The following is a 20,947-nucleotide window of genomic DNA, read 5'->3' as shown; positions in this document are numbered from 1 at the left end:
GGCATATTTGGAACTGAGGCCCTTTGGCACCCCTCACCCCAGCTGCATTGGGCTGCTCGAGTGTTCAAACCTCCGCCCTACCCCTTCCACTGCTTGGTTTGGAGGGGCAGAACAGCAGTAGGTATAGAGAGGGAACAGTGCTTGACCATACAGGTCTGTGTCCTCTGTAGCAGGAGAGGGATGAATCTAATGCCTGCCCACTGTTTATTCAACCATGGGCTATCAATCTGTCTGGGGTGGATTGTTTTCTCTATTCCCCCATCTTTCCTTTCCTGAGAAAATGGTGTTCCCTCAGTTCCCAACAATCAGAGTCGGGAGGAAGAAACAGGGGCAGCTGCCGTACGGCGGCAGAAGCCTCCCATAGAGAGGCAACAGAATGTGGTCAGAGCTGGCATCAGGCTCAACCTCTGTTAAATGTAAGGAGGAGAGGCTTGGGGGATGAGAAAGAGCCAAGATGGCAGAAGGCTTGTAGCGGCGGAACGGAGCTGTTTGTTTCATTTCCTTTTGGAATTGTTGCTATTGTCTTATGACATTCAAAATGCCTCCGAAAAGAAAAGGCAGAGCAAGGGTATAACCCCCCCCTCCATACCCCCAACTTTGCCTGGACAGCGTACAATCCCGGAACTGACCGCAGTTTACCCTGTAAGGGAGGAAAAAGCCCCCGCAGCTGGAATGCCAATGAGAGCGTCGTTTTCATAGGGGGGAAACATCACTAAGCCCCCTTAACTTGAGGAACCCGGTGGCACCAGGGCTACAGAATCTCCCTTTGCTGACACCTGGGGGAAGCGGAACCGAGGAGTCCCGTGACCGTGGAGGAGGGAGCAGCAGCGGAGAGGGAAGGCCCGGTAACAGCGGTGGTGTCTGGAGACTCGGATACCCCCGGAGCTGCAGCTATAATGTCGCTGAATTACCTCTATTTGAGGAATTTGGGAGAGTGAATATGCAGGAAGAACAAGGAGAGCTGCAGAGAGAACCCGTGGTAAAGGAGTTGTCTAAGCCGGCAGTGGTAACTCTTGATTCCCTTTGGGATTTAGTTGCCTCATTTGGCCCTGTTTTTCAGGGGTGTGCAAAGCAGATGAATTCATTATCAGGAAAACTGGACAAATTGTCTCAGGAACATAACAGTCAGCTTCAGGAGCATGCAAACAAAGATTTCTGCTTTAGAAGAGACAGTGAAGTGACAGAATGTTTGCTCAGTGATGATCCAAGATAAACAAACGTTGAAGAGGAAAGTGGAAATCATCGAAAACAGGCTGAGGAGATTAAATCTAAGGATTTTAAATTTCCCAAAAATGAATGGGGAACTGCCTCCGAATAACATTAAAAAAGTATATGCTAGAGGTGTTAAAAATCCCAAATGAATGTTTACCAGCTTTTAACAAAGTCTATTTCTTACCATTCAGTAGACTGAGGGAGATTAAGCAGCCACAATTTGACGTGGATAACCTAACAGGTTTCTTGGAGTCCTCAATAGAGATTTGTGAGAGGGCGACACTACTTGTTTCTTTAGTTGTAGAATCTGATATAAGTTTGATAATGAGATATTATTTAATTTTCAGCATATGGGGGAAAATTTCATGGGACGTGTCCAAATTTTTCCTGATTTGTCTAAAATGACACAGGAGAGGAGGAAAGCCTTTCTTTCAATAAGACAAGACTATTACAATAGGAGCAAAATTTCTTCTCAGCTACCCATGCAACTTCTCAGCTACCCATGCAACTAATAAAGATATCTATATATTCTTTGCTCCGGAACAATTAAGAATGTTTCTAGACTCGAGAAAGAAAGTTATGATAACCTCCCTCTCCTAGAGAAGACCATGTAAACTAACCCAGAGAGGGTAAAAAAATAAAGCTTGCTAGGCTGATTACTTTTTGTTTGAATATTCTTTTGAGACTCCTCAATATCTTCTGATCCTCCCATCCTAAAATCAGATTGTGGTCTAAATATATATATATATTTTTTTTTTTTTCTTTTCTTCTTTAAAAATAAGATGTTAACAATTTTTTGTTTCTGTGTTCCTGAGCAAAGTGTATCTTTGTCAATTTGTAAAAATCAATAAAGTAAAAACAAAAAAAAAAATGTAAGAAGGAGAGCGCCCCTTCCTCCTCACCACCACCATTGAGGATCGGTTGAGTCGGGAATGGATAGATCAGGTAACACCTCGGTGCTGGCTCTTTCGTGCTGTGGCCAGTGGATCAAGCACACTTTTACAGTTGGGAGGAGGGTTGCATACGTCATACCTCCTTCTCCCCCACCCCCATCTATGCTAATGACGAGTCTGCGGGTTCACTGCAGGTAAAACTTTTACTTTCTCTAAGTCAGAGGACCCTAAAACTCTGTCTTCAAAGGCTGCATCACAGTGGGCTTTTCAGGATTTCCCCAATGAAGATGCATGAGCTCTGTTTGAATTCCCTGACTCCAATGCATGCAAATATATTTCATGCATATTTACTGTTATAATCCTGAAAATTCAACTGGGTTATGATCCCCAAAGGCTGAATTTGAAGGCCTAGATAGTCAAATGTTGTCTTCTCAGCACTTTGCTAGGCCATTGCTGACTCTGAGAGGACTGACCTGAGGACCTCATTAAACCATTCAGTTGGTAGTAGTGACAGTGTGTGAACATGTATAAGGGCCTCCACGTCCTTACCAGTAGAGATTGTTATTTTTAAGGAATATATTTAGCACTATGTTAAATTTAGCACTATGTTAGCACTTAGCACTATGTTAAATTGTCAACCAGTTATACTGTTCCATATGTTATACGGTTCCATGTAAAGCTCCGCTATCTGTTGAGCAGTTCTTCGTTTTATGTAAACCGGAGTGATTTGTAGTCCCTACTAGAACTTCGGTATATAAAAATTAAAAATAAATAAATAAAAATATATATATTATATACACATATATATTATGAGTGCAAAATGAAATAGCATGAACTGTTTGTATCATCCATCCCCCCCCCGAGAGAGGTTTTTGCACTGTGTATAAATAGTCACTAGGGGGAGTCATGAAGAGTAAAAGGCAGCTCTAGGCTAGCTTGCTCTTTGTATAGGAGAGTGAGATTTGAAGAAGAGTATCACTCTCTGGAGGAGTCTCCTAAGTTTCAGTTTTTCCAGTGGGAAGGGACGCAATCCACCTCAGTGGGTCTCTAAGGGGAGAGAACTCACTGAGAAAGATTTCCAAATCAAGGATTTCCAGTAGTGCACTAGAATTCCACAGCTTGTGGGCTGCCTTCCAGTTTTTTGAGAGAAGAAAGCTATTTGAATGCAACCTTCGGAGGGGTGTCCTTTCCAAACAGAGGAGAGTGGAGCTATTCCTGACAGGCTGCAACACTTACAGGTACAAAGGGGAGGCTGTAATAGGAACAGAGAAACCCTCATTCATTTTAGGAAAATCTTGGAGGCAAAGGAATAGCTCGAACATTGACTTTAAACTGTTTTCTGATCAAACTGCAGCTTGAAAGAAGCACTTTTTGTCACACTGCACTACTTTTACATTTTTTTCTTCAGTAATTTTTTTTTATTGCTAGGAACCCAAAATCTGTGGGTGCAGGATATTAGCTGAGTGACTGTGAAACAGATCCCTTTGGAGGGTCTAGAAACAGTTTCCTTTCTCCCCCAGTCTGGAAGATTGGCTTCCGTATTTCCTGAAGGCGCGCCCCTTTATCTGTTGCAGACCCCGGAAATGGGAGTTACATTTGAATTGAGTGGGACTGTGAGATTACCTAAATGAGGAATGGAGTTACATCTCTATGGCTGTCTGGCAGTAGGATGTCATTGCCACTTTGCTGCAATGGGAATGCACTTTTGTTTGGAAAGCACTGGGGAAGTGGACGTGCTGCTTTTGTGGTGAAGTGGCGGCAGCTTGTAGTTAGATACCTCTTCTAGGTCCTTTTGATGGAAAACTGTAAATTCAGTCGATGAACTGTATCTTTGGAGAAGTGTTTGCAGTGCGCTTGTTTGGAACGCTGCTATGAAACTTTGCAAATTAATGCAGCACGGCTGAAACACAGACAAGTGGAAACTGGATTTTTGAATTATCCTCTTAAGGAGAATGTACTCATCTTCAAAAACTGTAATGTGAATATTTACCATCTATGATCCAATACATGAACTGCAGGGACAGCTCGGGGGTGGGATAGACCAGTGCCTTTGCCTAGGGTGCTGCTGCTGTTGTGTCTACAGGGCCAGTGCAAGATTTTCGAATGCCTTGGGAGACTTCAGAATTGGCACCTCACCATTACCAGGTGATTGTAAAACTGAATGGTTGCTGTGGATATGCAAACTAGATTGACTGTAATGGACTCTTTCTGCCATCATGTTTCCATGATGACATCTCCCCCACTCCCCTGCTGCTGACGCCTCCCTTACAGGCATCCACTGCTCCTTATTCACCCAGGGCCTCCACTGCTACTAACGCATCTTCTCAGCTTCCGAAACATACACTGCACGATTGCCAAGTGCCTGAAGGCCTCAATTCTTCCTCGCCCTTTAGAAGCGGGCCCAGATGAGGGAGGAGGTGGGGTTGTGCCGCAGCCCAGAGTGAGCTGACTAGTACGGTAGTAAGGACAACAGGGCAGCAGTGAGGAACTAGGAAGCTGCCGCAGTAAAGGAGGCGTGAGGAGCTGGAGGAGTGTCAGTAATGGGGAGCAGCAACAGAGGTTCTGGGGAACCAAGATGGCCGTGGCTAGCTGTTCTCCAGCTTGAGGGCTTTATTTAGGGATCTGATTTCCTCTAAATATTTTTCCTGTGCTGCTTTCTTCATGAGGCAACGTAAAAGGGAAGGCACATACATTCTCCAATGCTGCTTCTACATCTACATCTGGGCCCATGGACAAGTTTGCCCTCTTCTCGGAGGCGCATGAACAGTTTCAGTAGTCCCGTGCTTAGGAATTGCTTGGAACACTGGCAGGTGAAGGTTCACTGCTCAGTTGCTCTGACTGAGAAATGTCGTTGTCCCCGGAGAGTCACATTTGCACAGCCCAGTCAGACCCTCAGATCAGGAGGCACGAGGGAGGCACCAGAGGTGCTGAAGGCGCAGTCTGATGACATCATGATCAGCCGGCCCTGAAGCAACAGCAGTCCCCGGAGGTGTGCTGGCCATTGGCGGCAGCAGCAGAAGAGGAAAGATGCATGGAACAGAGAGCAAGAGAATATCAGACGGTGGGGTGGGAGCTGTGGATGAAATCCCTTTTGTACGAGCAGCTGAACAGAGGTACCGCACGCAGCAGGAGCAGGGAACTGCCTGTAGATTTTTCTCTCACTAAGCCTTCTACTGTTACTTTAGACACTATTTTGGGAAGCTGTCACAGCTTTGTCAGTTTGTTGAGTAACAACAAAGTCTATCTGAGTCACTACAGAGATGTCAACAGGAATTTACTGGTCTTACTGGAAAAGCTGAGCTGAAACCTAAGCTTGCAATTTTGCTGGACAATGTTGGAACTGGGTCCAAGTGCCATTTGGCCCTCCAGAACAAAACAGAATCCTTGGAAAATGCTCTTAGGCAATAATTAATTTTCCTATGAAAAAATCAGTTCCTCCTTCGCAAATATTAAGGAGGTACTTTTTGGAAGTATTGAAGATTCCAGAAAATGTGTAACCCCCATTTCTAAGGCTTATTATTGGCCTATGGCAAAAAAGAACATCGCATTCGAATTCCTCATTGCCAGACACTGGACATTCTGCATTGAATAATCTAGAAAAATCTGCAGCGGAAGGTCTTTACCTTTGATCCTTGTTGCTACTTTTTTTGGTGTATTCCAACAGAGAGACATTGTAATGAAGCTATTCTTCTGGAACAGATTAGTTCCTTTTTGGATTTAAAGATTAACATTTTTCCTGATGTTGCTAAAGCAACTCATCTTAAGAGGAAGACGTTTTTGCTATTGAGACCAGGACTTCTTCAGCTGGATGCCCTTTTCTGCATAAACTCTCCAGGTTTAAAGGGGTGAAATAGATTTTGTTTGATCCTGCGCAACTTGTCAACTTTATAAGTCGAGACAAACCCAACTTGATCTATTGTTGCCTCCAGCTCACAACCTCTACGGGAGAATGATTTAAGCTCATAGTATTATAAACGTCCTTGGCTACCTTGACCATTAATATTTCTTTATACCTTTTTTCCTCTCTTGTTGTGAGGGGTCCCCGCAATAATGGTCTATAATTGATGTATTAAGCATTGTTCTTCTTTTTGAGTTTGATTACTTAATTTTTGTTTTATTGTCTGTATACTGTTCTGTACAAGGTTTTCTTTGGTTGTAATTTTGAAAATTCCATAAATTAAAATTAAAAAAACAAACAAACAACATCTGTATAAAATAATTTTACATTTCCAAAGTCATATAATCAGATATTTACATTGAAAAAAAAAGTTTTCTCTTTGACTTTTTCCCCTACATCTTCTCCTTTCATCTTCTGGCTTCTCCTGACTCCTTGCCCAGTTTTCATTCCATTTTACTTTTCCTTCTATGACATTCCCAATTTTTCCAGCTCTCCCTCCAGCTGACATTGCTTATCTCACCTGTCACTTCTCATCATCTTTCTCCTCTCTGCCTTTCTTCTATCCTCAGTATTTTTATTTATTTATTTATTTAGCGTTTTTCTATACCGGCATTTGTGATTAGAAACCACATCATGCCGGTTTACAAGCAACAAGGGGTGAGAACAAAAAACGGAACATAAACAAGTGCAAAGAGATCAAAAGTTACATTACAACAAGGGTCTTAAAACTGGGAAGAGAATTAGAATAAGAAAGCCGAGCAGTTAGGATTACATTATTTACAGTGTATTGTGAAGTCTCTTATAAAAATTTAAAGATACAAAAGAATATTTCACATCATTCTTTTGTATCTTTTTTACCTCTCTCCTTTCTATCTTATTCCTCCATAACTGCATCTCAGCCTCTCTCCTGGCTCTCACTTCTACACCTAGCAATCTATCCATTATCCTTTCCTAGCCTTCCACCTCTCTCATGCCCTCTTTGACCCTCTGTTCTCCCTCCCCCTTACCTTTCCCTTTATGCCCCATTTAACATTCTTTCCCTCTCCTTGTGCCCATCTCTTCTTCTTTGCCCCTGGATCCCCTATGACTCTGCTCTCTCTCCCGACTCCTGCCCTCACCTGTGGCTCCCCCCTCTGTTCCCCTCCCTTCCCTCTGCTTACCCCTTTTCTTAATCTCCTCACCCTCCTTTATTGCTCCCTCTTCTCTGCCCATTTGTCTCATCAAGGCTCCACTCTGTACTCTCCTCTCTCCCCTTCCTTGTGGCTCTCCTACACCCCTTTCTCTTATCTCCTAATGCCCCTCTCCTCTTCCTCCTCCATGGCTCCCCTCTATCCCTATCTCCTCCCTTCCTCAGCCCTCCTTTTTCCTTTCCTCCTCCCTCTGCCAAGGCAAAACCGGTAATGGAATTCAAGGAGGCATGGGATAAACACAAAGGATTCCTTAATGGCAAGAGGATGGAAATGAAGCACTGAAGTGATGAACACAGAATGGTGACTCAGCCCAAAACAGCAGTGACACGACGTATTGTGCTTCCAAGACAACATGGGGATAACTTGCATGGAGTGGCAATTATCACCCTAAACACCTTGCTGGCAGACTCTATGAGCCATTTTAGTCTTTGCCATTATTTATTACGTATTTATGGCCCCATCCCTCTCTTCTCCCTCCATTTTTGCTAGGTTTTTCAGCAGCAACAAGCCCTATTCTTTCACAAGGCTCTCTTAATACAATGCATCATTTCTCCTGGGATACCTCCGAAGCAGCAACAGTTAAAGAGCAGAATAAAGAACAAGCAGAAAGGAAAGACTTAATAGGAAAAGTGCTTTCATTTGCTAAACACTTCCTTCTCCAATGTACATAACTGAGTGGTAGTGTATTACATCCTTTGACCCACCCCTCCAGATGTCATGCAGGGGGAGCCGGGCCTTCTGGCCCAAAGAAGCATATTAGAGACTGCCGGCCCCTCTCTACCAGCCCCAGACAACAAAAGGAAAATGAGTTGGAGCTGTTCTCCACCCAGGTTCCCTCTCCCAAGTCCACACCTGCCTCTGCTACTCTTCCAGTGACCAGCCCAGGTGACGACTCTTCTGACCCGCACTTTCAGATATCAACCAGGGTGCTAAACATGCTGGCCCAAAGAAGCATAGCAGAAGTGGGGGCCCTCCTCCCACCTATGAGTTTGATGCTGAAGGGCCTCTCCAAAAGGCATGCCCCTTTGTACTAAGAAGACCCTCAGGCCAGCCAAAGGTAAGATCTCTAGCACTACCTGCTCACACACCCTACCACTTCCTATGGGTCCACTCTTCATCTGCACCATCAAAAGATATGCCTTCTGCAAACCCTGTCTCTTCCAATTCTCAGTCAGGTAGTGAAATGCCAGGGCAGATACTCACCAAACTACTCCCCCTACAGCCCCCCACAAAAAAATAAAAATAAGCAATCACTGTTCTGTCAATCTTCATCCAAGGCAGCCATAACACAGAGCAAACACTACAATGGAACAATACCCCCTCTGCAAATTAAACTCCTGAATACCTCAAACCATCCATAAACTGCACCTCCTCTGGATAGCCTATGTCTCTTCGACCTACAAATTGATGGTCTTATATACATACTATGCTTAATTGAAACATTGATAGATCCCAGCTCCTACAGATCTCTCTGCTTGGTTTCACCTTCTTTCAAGATACACACAGAAACAAAAGAAGCAGAAGGGTTGCAATAATTTTCAATCACTTGGCCTGACACCCACCCCAACCCAAGAGATCAAGGAAATTGACTCCTTATCTCTGCAAGATGATGCCCATCCCAAATGGGGAATCTTCTTGGTCTACCGCCTACCATCAGGCACAGATGAAGCCCTCCAAAATCTTATCTCTGAAATAATCCCAGAACACTCAAGGACACTGAATCTGATCCTTGGAAATTTCAGCATCTAGGCAGATGAACCAGATCTAGCTCTAGCCCACAACTTCATGACCTCCATTAAAACACTAGGCTGATCCCAAATAGTAAACACACCTATCCATTGAGAAACAAGCCACTCAACTCTCATGAACTGACTATATGATAGAATTCAAGTTACAAACTCCGACGTCCCACAAAACCCAAGCATCAAGTTAGACCAATTGCACACACAACCCCAGAGGGCCTCCTGGATACCTTTCAGAAGCAAACCCCATGACACCCCCTCCCCCGTCAACAGACCACCTGGTTTAAAACTGGAATACGGACCTAAGCTTAGCCATCAAGGAAATCACCCCAGTGAAGATATGCCACATCAGGAACCCAAAATCCATCTCATGGTTCACATCATAGAAACATAGAAATAGAAACATAGAAATGATGGCAGAAGACCAATCGGCCCATCCAGGTCTGCCCAGCAAGCTTTCGCACTTTTTTTTCTCTCACATACTTATCTGTTTCTCTTGGCTCTTAGTAACCTTTTTTTAATTCTATTTCCCTTCCACCCCCGCCATTAATGTAGAGAGCAGTGTTGGACCTGCATCTAAGTGAAATAGCTTAATTTAGTTAGGGGTATTAACCACCGCAATAAGCAAGCTACACCCATGCTTATCTGTTTATTCAGACTATGTAATTCAGTCCTTGTTGATTGTTGCCTGAATATAGATCCACCTTTCTTCAGTTGAAGCAGAGAGCAATGCTGGCTATGCATTGAAAGTGAAGTATCAGTCTTGCTCCCCTGCCGTTGAAGCAGGGGGCTATGCCTGATATGCGTGAAGTGTCAAACTTCCTCCCTTGCCGTTGAAGCAGAGAGCTATGCTGGCTTTGCATTGAAAGTGAAATATCAGACTTGCTCCCCTACTGTTGAAGCAGAGGGCTATGCTGGATATGCGTGAATTGTCAAAAATTTCTTCCCCTGCCGTTGAAGCAGAGAGCTATGCTGGATTTGCGTTGAAAGTGAAGTATCAGGTATTTTATTGGTTTGGGGTAGTAACCGCCGTAACAAGCAAGCTACTCCCCTGCTTTTATGTGTTGCAAATCCTTTTTTCCACATTTCCTCTTGCCGTTGAAGCATAGAGCAATGTTGGAGTCGCATTATTGAATAAGGATATTCATCTCCAGGTAGTAGCCAACATTCCCTCAAGCCGCCCCCATGCCTCTTGTCTTCATTCACATCCTCTAGACTTTATGGATCCACAGTATTTATCCCACGCCCCTTTGAAATCTTCACAGTTTTGGTCTTCACCACTTCCTCCGGAAGGGCGTTCCAGGTATCCACCACCCTCTCCGTGAAGAAATACTTCCTGACATTGGTTCTAAGTCTTCCTCCCTGGAGTTTTAAATCGTGACCCTGGTTCTGCTGATTTTTTTGCAACGGAAAAGGTTTGTTGTTGTCTTTGGATCATTAAAACCTTTCAAGTATCTGAAAGTCTGTATCATATCACCCCTACTCCTCCTTTCCTCCAGGGTGTACATATTTAGATTCTTCAATCTCTCCTCATAAGTCATTTGATGAAGACCCTCCACCTTTTTGGTCGCCCTTCTCTGGACCGCCTCCATCCTGTCTCTGTCCCTTCAGAGATACGGTCTCCAGAACTGAACACATTACTCCAGGTGAGGCCTCACCAAGGACCTGTACAAGGGGATAATCACTTCCCTTTTCTTACTTGATATTCCTCTCTCTATGCCCAGCATTCTTCTGGCTTTAGCTATCGCCTTGTCACATTGTTTCGCCGACTTCAGATCATTAGACACTATCACCCCAAGGTCTCTCTCCTGCCCCGTGCACATCAGCCCTTCTCCCCCCATCAAATACAGTTCTTCCGGATTTCCACACCCCATATGCATGACTCTGCACTTCTTGGCATTGAATCTCAGCTGCCATATCTTCGACCACTCTTCCAGTTTCCTTAAATCCCGTCTCATTCTCTCCACTCCTTCCGGCATGTCCACTCTGTTGCAGATCTTAGTGTCATCCGCAAAAAGACAAACCTTACCTTCTATCCCGTCCGCAATGTCGCTCACAAAGATATTGAACAGGACCGGTCCCAACACCGACCCTTGCGGCACTCCCCTCAACACGCTCTCTCTTCAGAGTAAGTTCCATTTACCATCACACATTGACTTCTTGTCCATCAACCAGTTTGCATCAACCAGTTGGCACTCACTCCTAAGCTTCTCATTTTATTCACCAGTCTCCTGTGCGGGACCGTATCAAAAGCTTTGCTGAAATCCAAGTAGATGACATTGAGTGCTCTTCCTTGATCCAATTCCTTGGTTACCCAGTCAAAAAAGCTCTATCAGATTTGTCTGACAGAATCTTCCCCTGGTGAATCCATGCTGCCTCTGGTCCAGCAATTCTTCCGACAGTAGGGCTTTAAAACAAAGTGGACGTCTTGAGCAAAAATGATCGAAATAAGGCTGACAGAAAAAACTGCAGAAAACATCAAATAGTCTATTGGAAAGCTGTGAGCGATACCAAAAAGGTATACCCCATCAAAACAATTAACCAAACAAAGAACTCAGCCAGTACACTATTCTGGACAGTCAACATGCTTGTATGACTGACTGCCTCCATCCTCTCCAGTCTTTGTAAACCCAGTGCAACAACGTAACAAAGGTTTTCACAGATAAGATTGCATTTTTAAGAGCAGAACTGGACTTGGCCACTAAGATCAAGCTTTCACTGGAAACACAACCTACCCTCTCTTGTACCTCTCCTCCTTCCACCCACTAATAGAAGATGACATCAATACCCTTCTCGCTGATCTCAGGGCCACAACATGTAACGAAGATCCCTGCCTATCCTGGATAATTAAACAAGTGAAGACAAGCATACTCAATTGGATCAAAGCTATCAAACACTTCTTTCACTGAGAGCCACTTACCTGACAGTCTAAAAAGAATCACAGTCAAGCCAATTTTAAAGAAACCCATTTTAGATCCAAATGTCCTTAGCAAATACTACCCAGTTTCCAGAACTTCCTAAATAAAGTCTGTCCTTCAGCTAAGTGAATTCTAGAGACCACAAATACCCTTGACCTACACCAATCCAGCTTCAGACCCCACCACAGTACAAAAACTGTACTAGTAAGTCTAGTTGTCGACTGTGGATAACCCACAATATTGGTTCTTCTACATCTCTCTGATGCTTTTGACATTGTAGACCATGAACTCTTAATCACTTGCCTGATAGACTAGGGCTAGTAGGCTCTTTAATCTTCTGGTTCAAATCCTATCTTTATAACTGCTCCTAGACTGTCTCACTGGGATCAGAATTATTCCAACTCCACCCCCTCCCGAGTATCATAGGAATCTGTACTCTCACCCACAGTTTTTAACATCTATATGGAACCCCTCAGCAAAGTCATCAGAGCCCACCAGATCATCTTCTATTCATATACAGACGACATTCAGCTTCTGATTCCTTTTAGGCTACATCCAGAAAATACAATCAACAAACTCAATGAATGCTGAGCAAAAAATTCTACCTGGCTAAGATTAAACAAGCTAAAACTCAGCCCACAAAAGACAAGATCATGGGTTAGAAATGTAGACCCCACCTATTTAGGTACAAAGTTTAGCGCTTCCCTTTTGCCACCAAGTTCGGAGTCTAGGATTCTTATATGACTCAAATCTTACCCCCAAAGCCCAAGTCTGAGTAGTGATTAAAGCAGCTTTCTTCAAACTATACCAATTATGACATCTTTGCTCTCTTCTCCATCACTAGGCCTTTGTAGCAATCATCCAGACTTCTGTGATCTCCCACCTAGATTACTGCAATTCACTGTGCATTGGAATGCCCATCAGACTAATCCAGCGACTGAAACTTGTACAAAATACTGTAGCATGAATGTTGAGACAAAAAAACTAATTTGACACTCATACCTACATTAAAAGCCTTCCACTGGCTCCCTATTCTTTACCATACCAAATTTAGAATCCTAACTCTAGCCTTCAAGGCCCTCATAGGCAATACACCATTTTGCTTCAGCTGCTGTCTCACTCCCTACCTGCCCTCCTACCCTTCAGTTTGCTGTCACAAACCCATCTGGCTGTCCCTACCCTTAAGGAATTACACCTCCTAAGCTCTACGAAGAAAACTTTCCAAGGTGCTGCACCGATCTGGAACTTACTGCTACTGAATATCAGACAAGCCTCAGATCTGCTAGTCTTTAGAAAGCTACTAAAAATTTGGCTCTTGTAATCAGCTTTTGGCCCACTGTGTAACTTGGAGAATAGCCTACACACTCTGCAATGACCACTGCACCTTACCAGGCATCCCTCCAAAGGTGACTGCCTAGAAGAACCCTAACTGCTGCTGCACTGTGCCAGGACACCTCAGGACCACCCAAACTCTGCCTTCTCACGATATCAAACAACTTGTCTATCAATGATCTCTCCCTGCTTTGTGGAATCCCTTTTCCAAAAGGGGTTCTTGGACGAGAAGTCCATTTCCTGATATTAATTAAGTTGACTTAGATAATAACCACTGCTATTACTAGCAACGGTAACATGGAATAGACTTAGTTTTTGGTACTTGCCAGGTTCTTATGGCCTGGATTGGCCACTGTTGGAAACAGGATGCTGGGCTTGATGGACCCTTGGTCTGACCCAGTATGGCATGTTCTTATGTTCTTATAGACAGAACATTTATCCAGCTGAACCAACTCTGCTGATACTATGCCTACAAATGTAAAATGTTTAATGTCCCCTCCACCCCAACCCCAGGCTGAATACAGCATCCACCACTATTTATAATGTAAACAGAATCTTAGCTAGTACCCTCTAGAAAACCCTTCCCTCTACCTGATATTGTAAATAGAACCTTAACTATCACCTTTGAGCATATGATTACAAACTGCAGACTGTAAACAGTTATCATCTAATTACTGTCACCAAACATTGTACTGCAAACAGTTGACCATACCACACTCTGAATGCTTTTGCTGCAACAGTGTCAAACAAATAACAATGATGATGATGATGATAGTGAATCAACCTAAAAATGATTAAATGCACTGATGGTTCTTTGCATTTGTGTGGCTGTCAGGGCCTACTGTTTTGCTGCTGCTATTCTTTGCCTCCCTTCGGAGGCTGCCATCCTGTGCAGATGCACAATTTGTACACACAGTAGTGCCACAGCTAACTGTGTGGCTGAGCACTGCATTGGAGAGACAGCTGCTTAGATGAAGCAGGTGGCTTCAGACCGTGACAACAGAGAATGTGTCTTCGGACGGGAACTTCCTGCTCCCACACAGATCGCAACTTGGACTAGGTTTGGCTTTGATCAGACCCAGCTCAACCTAAACCCACACAGCATTTCTCAAAACTGGACAACAAGACTATATTAGTGTATGTTATTACTGGAGATTTTTTGACAGCAAAAAAAAAGTCTCAGTATGTACAGGTGCATAATTTTCAGCTGTACAAATTAGTGGCTGGAAATTTTGCACTTAGGGTAAAATAGCACCTACAAAATTAAGCACTAATCCCTAGATAGTTGTGAATGAAGTATTCATCGTGCTATATACCAGATTTATTTCCATTTGAACTGACAGCCCAAAGAAGGAAGAGGAGACTACCAGGGCTCAAACCCCCCCCCCCCCCCCCAAAATAAATAAATAAATAAGACTGTGATGATTCTGATGAATCCCAGTGACACATACAGTATAGGGTATGCTTACAGCATAAACAACTACAGAGGAAACTCAGGAAGAATAGTCATGAAAACATGGGGCATGCCTACAATAAAAGGCACAAACTCTTGATTCACAAAGAGTGTAAAAACTCTGGAAATAAAACAGGTCAGTGCAAAAAATAAAAGGTGACTTACAAATAAGAGCTAAGAAGCAGAGCCAAAACAATGAAGTTGACATTTTGAGCAATGGTTAATTTAAAAGAGGAAGCCTCAAGTCCTACTTTCTGCTGATAACAATGAATGAAGGGCTTGTGCCACAGGTTCCTATTACCATTTTAAAACCCCCCAGTGAGAGCTGGATACTGTCCGTACTGAATGTTACTTTAGCATTGGCAGCACAAACAGTATTGTTTGTGTCTCAGCGGTGTCAGCTTACATTAGAATCTTAATTCCTGTCAGTCCTTGCATTTTGAACCTGTCTCAGTTGTGCTAGAAGGGTACGACCTGATGAATCCACCACAAGAACACAGCATTTCCGCCTACAATACCACAACACTGCTGATTACCGTATATGGGCACAGAAACTGATCTTGTAGACAGAGAAAGCACTTATGCAAAAATAGTTTAAATATAGCAGTAGGACTTAAAAAGTGAATGCAAACAGCTTAGTTTTGCTTCCTCATTCTGCTCCCCTGCTTTTTTTTTCACTTTTTGTATTATATGGGGTCTTTAAAACATGGAATAATTTCCACCAAACCACAAAAAACCTGTAGTCATCACAGCATGGGGATGTAATTGCCTCTCTCTCCTAATTGCTACTTGGTTGACTGTTGTAAGTGGAAATTAGTAGCAGAATATTTCACAGCCTTGTGCATTCTCTCTTCTGAATTAGCCTAATTAAGCTGCATGCAGCACTTTTAAAGCATTTTCAGAAGGGAGAGCCTTTATGAAATCCAACATGTTCTCTTGCTCGCATGCATCCCTTCTCTGACAGGATGCAGGAATAATCATCATATTGTATAATACAGAATAATAGATGCATGCCTTACTTTTGTCTTTTCTCATTGTTTCTCTGCTTGGAATGGTTATACCTAATCTTGGTTCCTTCATCTGTCTGGTAAATATTCTGCCACCACATTTGTGGTGTCATGCAGTCAAATTAAGGTAATTCCAGCCACATAGTAGGAACTGTGCCCCTTGTTCTGACCTGTCTTGCAGGGAGACCACCTTTCCTGGCTTATTCAGTGCAGAGTTGGTTAAAAAAAAAAAAAGGATCTCAATCTCTTCAGAGCCCAATGGGGCACACACAGAATTCTCAATGTGATTGTTCCTCCAGCCCTAGGAGCATGAAAGAGATTTATTTATTTAAACGTTTATAAATCACTTTCCAGTTACATTTTTTTTAAACACCGAAAGCGATGCACAATTGAAATCAAAGAACCGATGGAAAGGTTGGAGGGTTAGGACAGTCAACATGCTTGTATGACTGACTGCCTCCATCCTCTCCAGTCTTTGTAAACCCAGTGCAACAAAGGAACAAAGGTTTTCACAGATAAGATTGCATTTTTAAGAGCAGAACTGGCAGCCAGTGTATTAATCAAACAAAATGTTTACTTTCTGCACAAAGAGTAAAACATCACTCACAGTTTAGAGAAACGGGAGTGTAGTAGCTCTAGCAGTGAATGGCTTGATATCAGCCAGAGGAAACAAGTAGACTCTGGCTATGACTTCAGTGCACTTTATTTTCAGAGGATTTAACTGAAACAAGATCAGCAGCACGCCTTCACTTCAGAAGTTACAACAAAACAATCTAGCTCACCTTATTTCTGGTATGCACAAACCTTTAGTTAAGGGAGGTCCTTGGAATCGGAAACTCTCTCTCTCTCTGCTTCCCGGTGCCTCCCCAGGCTCTCTGCCCTGCCAACTTAACCCCTGGTTACAGGGAACTCCCCTGGACCAGAATCCCTTGCAGTGTTGATCCTTAAGGAGGACCGGGCCAGCTACCTGTGACCGGTCCTTTAAAGTGATTTGAGGGAGTTTCTTACGGACTCCCTCACATACCCTCCCCCTCAGCTCAGTCTTGTCCAGTCAAGTGTCCAGCCATGCCCAGACTAACTCCTGGTTCGGCCTTGAGTGCACCCCCCCCCCCTTCCGAGAAGATGACCCCAATTATCCGTGAGCTGCCCCCCACAGGGTTGAAAACTGGGCATAATCTCATCCCAGAATAATTGGATATAGGAGTTCGGGAAAGACACCCGCTTCCATCATTGTCCTGTCGGGATTGTTAACAGGATCTGACTGGTTGGACATTTCAGTTTGTCCCTGTGCATACACGCCAGTGTCTCTTTCCTCTTGTGGTTGCTATGCTCCTTCTGAGAGTCTTGCCACACTCAGAATCAATCAGCGCTTGGGTGAGCACTCCGTCCAGTTCGACTTGGATTATAAAGTCCTTGAGTTTTGCATGAGGAGTGTCTACAGAGTTGCAGCTTTAGAGCTTTGACCAAGTGTGGCACCATTCACGCTCCCAGTCATTTTCATTCTGGGGTCCTAGCTCTGCCAGTTTGCATTCACACTCCATGTCTTTACACCAGGGACATCCCTCCTGTTATTATTCGTGATAATTGTGGGTGGATCCTTGGGCCGATGGCAGATGACCACGCCCACGGGGGAAGATCCTGAGAGGGACCACTGGTCAGACTCAGTGTTGGAGACACATACACAGTTTAAAGAGTTTATTAACAGTTCTTAAGATTGGCCAGAGGTGGCAGTAGTGAGTAATACTTGAACTGCAGACTAGCAGAACCAGGCAACCACCGAGGGCAGCAGTGAGTAGATCAACAGCAGTGCTGAGGAGTCCTGTTCCATAATGGAGGAGAGGCAGTTCCAATGCAGATAGCCAGAGAGGCTGAAGGTAAGGGACTGCAACATGAAGAAATTACTCACTCTTCTTATAGCTGTGAGGATGGTATTCCAGCAGATACCAGGATATGCACTCAGGCCCTCCAGGAGCGAGTACCTGGACAGAGAGAAGGTACCTGAAATAAACAAAGTAGGTAAAGCAAACATAGGGCCCCCGAGGAGCGGGTACCCAAGAGAACAACCCCTGGAGGGTGGAGAGAACTTCCAGTAACAGCGGGAGCGGCGGAGAAGCTAAGATCAAGCAAGTCCTTGCTAACTCAATTCAGTCCGCAGTGAAGCAAACTAATATACTCCCAGGAAGGGGCAGAGTTACTGGTAGGGGCCGGCCTGAGTAGTTCCTCTTTAAAACCAGGGCTGGCTTTGCTGCATGCGTCTAGAGGACGTTGGGGGCGGGGTCCTCGTCTCTGCAGCATCTCAAACGTGGTCGCAAGCCCCTTGACCCCGGGGCAGCCCCCGTGAATCGGCAGCGTGTCAGAGCGTGGGCGCAGAGGGTAAGTTGAGTCAGCCTCCTCGGCTGACAGGCATAACACCTCCTCCATATGATTCTCTGCCAAACAGAACAAGCAAGTCTGTGGAGCAGGTCGCCCCTCTGCACTGCCCATCCCCCTTCCAAGGGATCCCCCTTCATTGGCCTGTCGATACAGGCAGTGCTGTTCGTCATGGCCATTCTCCCCGCAAAGGGCACAGAAGGCAAAGGCATTCACCACCATCCCCGTTTCCTGGGCTGTTCCAGCCTCTCCATGGTTTCCATTTTCCTTCGACTTGAGGATCGCCTCTGTTTAGAAGTTTTGCTTTTTCTCCTGTGTATTTCACCTTCTAATGACATCTAATGGGTCACTAGGCCGACGTCCATAATTACACTTCCCTCACATCGACAGTCCCTTGCCAAGTGACCTCTCTGACCACAGTTAAAGCATGTGGAAGGGACTGTGGCCTGGGTTCACGCCCGGAAGAAGTACTAGTCATCTTGGAAGAATGCTGCTGGGGAGCTCCATTCTCTGTGCTTCACTAGGGGGTTGCACGGGTTGCCTTTCTAGCTGTCAGGCATTAACTGCGCCTGTGCCACTTCTAGGGCTCTTTCCAATATGAAGTCTGTGTGATGGCAGACCCAGTTCTGCATGGGGTGATCGAGCCCGTCCAGGAACTGCTCCATAAGCACCTGTTGGTCTACGTCTAATCTGGTCTTTGCTTCCGGCTGCAACTATTGCCAGCCAACATCTTTTAGGCGGTGAAAGATTTTGGGGGCTCTCCCCAGGCTGCAGGGCACCCCACCGGAACTGCTGCCAGTATGTTTCTGAGGTATACCCAGCTATTTCCAGGATAGCAGCCTTGACCCTCTGCATAGGCGGCCCTCCCATCCAGGTTAGCTGCTTAAAAGCCACTTGACTTCTGCCGGTGAGCAAGTTTGTTTTTTTTGTTTTTTTAGAACATGCCATACTGGGTCAGACCATCGCAATTATATCTTTTTTGAGATGCGGCAACCAGAACTGTACACAGTATTCAAGGTGCGGTCTCACCATGGAGTGATATAGAGGCATTATGACATTTTCCGTTTTATTCACCATTCCCTTTCTAATAATTCCCAACATCCTGTTTGCTTTTTTGACTGCCGCAGCACACTGAACCGATGATTTCAATGTGTTATCCACTATGACACCTAAATCTCTTTCTTGGGTTGTAGCACCTAATATGGAACCTAACATTGTGTAACTATAGCATGGGTTATTTTTCCCTATATGCATCACCTTGCACTTATCCACATTAAATTTCATCTGCCATTTCAATGCCCAATTTTCCAGTCTCACAAGGTCTTCCTGCAATTTATCTCAATCTGCTTGTGATTTAACTACTCTGCACAATTTTGTGTCATCTGCAAATTTGATTATCTCACTCGTCGTATTTCTTTCCAGATCATTTATAAATATATTGAAAAGTAAGGGTCCCAATACAGATCCCTGAGGCACTCCACTGCCCACTCCCTTCCACTGAGAAAATTGACCATTTAATCCTACTCTCTGTTTCCTGTCTTTTACCCAGTTTGTAATCCACAAAAGGACATCGCCACCTATCCCATGACTTTTTACTTTTCCTAGAAGCCTCTCATGAGGAACTTTGTCAGACGCCTTCTGAAAATCCAAGTACACTACATCTACCGGTTCACCTTTATCCACATGTTTATTAACTCCTTCAGAAAAGTGAAGCAGATTTGTGAGGCAAGACTTGCCTTGGGTAAAGCCATGTTCACCAGACAGGTTGTCCAACTCGTTTCAGCTGGGCAGTCCTCTCAAAGTTTTTCAGGAAGACCTCCGGGTCTTTGCCCGCCTTCATTTTAAACAGGATGTGAGGAGCTGCAGTTGCCTGTTGCATGCTGTTTACAGTAGTCTGCATAGCCTTTGCTATCTGGAGAAATACTGTGCTTTGCTGTGCCACCTGCGCTTGAAGTGCCTGCTGCTGGTCAATCTGAGCTTGCAGGGTGCTTTGCAACTGTTGCCTGCCCATGGTAAGGGTTTGAATCACCTGCTCCAACTTCCTTATTAACTGAGCTGCCTTCCAATTCCGTATCTCTGCGGGGATAGGAGAGCATGAACAAAACAAAACAAAAAACCTACTGGCCTATCCAGCCCTTACTCACTCCTTGACCCCTGACTACACGGGTGGGGCTAACTCCATTGGCCTGTTGAACAAAGCTGGGGAGTGGGACTGGGAGGCCCAGGAAGAAGTTTTTTCCCCCTTGTGGCTGCAGGCCTCTGCTTGTAGTTTAAACTCCTGTGCTTTTCCCCTCTAGCAGCGCCTTCTTTCCCAACCTACTTCTTCAGGTAGGGCACACACAAGACTTTTCTTCTTCCTCTCTGGAGGCTTTGGGTTTTTCCTCTGTGCCAGGCGTAGAGGAAAAAAAAATCCCATGAACGACACCACATGTGGTAGCTCAAGCGATGAATGGTTTGATAACAGCCAGAGGAAAAACCAAATTAGATTCTGGCTATGACTTCAGTGAACTTTATTTATAGTGGATTTAATTCAAATCGGCTGCACGTCTTCACTTCAGAAGTTACAACAATACAACATAGCTCTTCTTATTTAAGGCATGCACAAGCCTTTAGTTAGGGGAGGTCCTCATAATCGGTAGCTTTCTCTCCACGTCCCGGGGTCTCCCCAAGCTCTCTGCCCTGCCAACTTAAAGGAACTCCCCTGGACCAGAATCCCTTGCAGTGTTGATCCTTAAGGAGGCCCAGGCCAACTACCTGAGACCAGTCCTTTAAGATAGTTTGAGTTTCTTAGGGATTCCCTCACATGGAAGTTATAAAACCAATTCATAGTAGCTGCTGACATACAAAAGTTTTCAGCTAGCAAAAATGATCTGTGTAGCATTACCTTTATTTTATTGGTCGTGACCAGGCACATCCCTTGATGTGGTTTCAT

At 44.5% G+C, this 20,947-nt stretch overlaps 1 long non-coding RNA gene across 1 annotated transcript in view; it reads right to left on the bottom strand.

Moving 5' to 3' along the window:
* Positions 1 to 16,585, bottom strand: part of LOC115079903 — a 52,816-nt gene extending 36,231 nt beyond the window's left edge. Inside the window, exon 1 of the long non-coding RNA XR_003853438.1 lies at positions 16,428 to 16,585. This is a non-coding gene — a long non-coding RNA (uncharacterized LOC115079903). The remainder of the gene's footprint in view (positions 1 to 16,427) is intronic.
* Positions 16,586 to 20,947: the final 4,362 nt, after the last annotated feature.

This window comes from Rhinatrema bivittatum, chromosome 1 (genome assembly GCF_901001135.1).
Source record: "Rhinatrema bivittatum chromosome 1, aRhiBiv1.1, whole genome shotgun sequence".
NCBI classification, from domain to species: domain Eukaryota; kingdom Metazoa; phylum Chordata; class Amphibia; order Gymnophiona; family Rhinatrematidae; genus Rhinatrema; species Rhinatrema bivittatum.
This window is presented reverse-complemented; position numbering and strand designations above follow the sequence as displayed.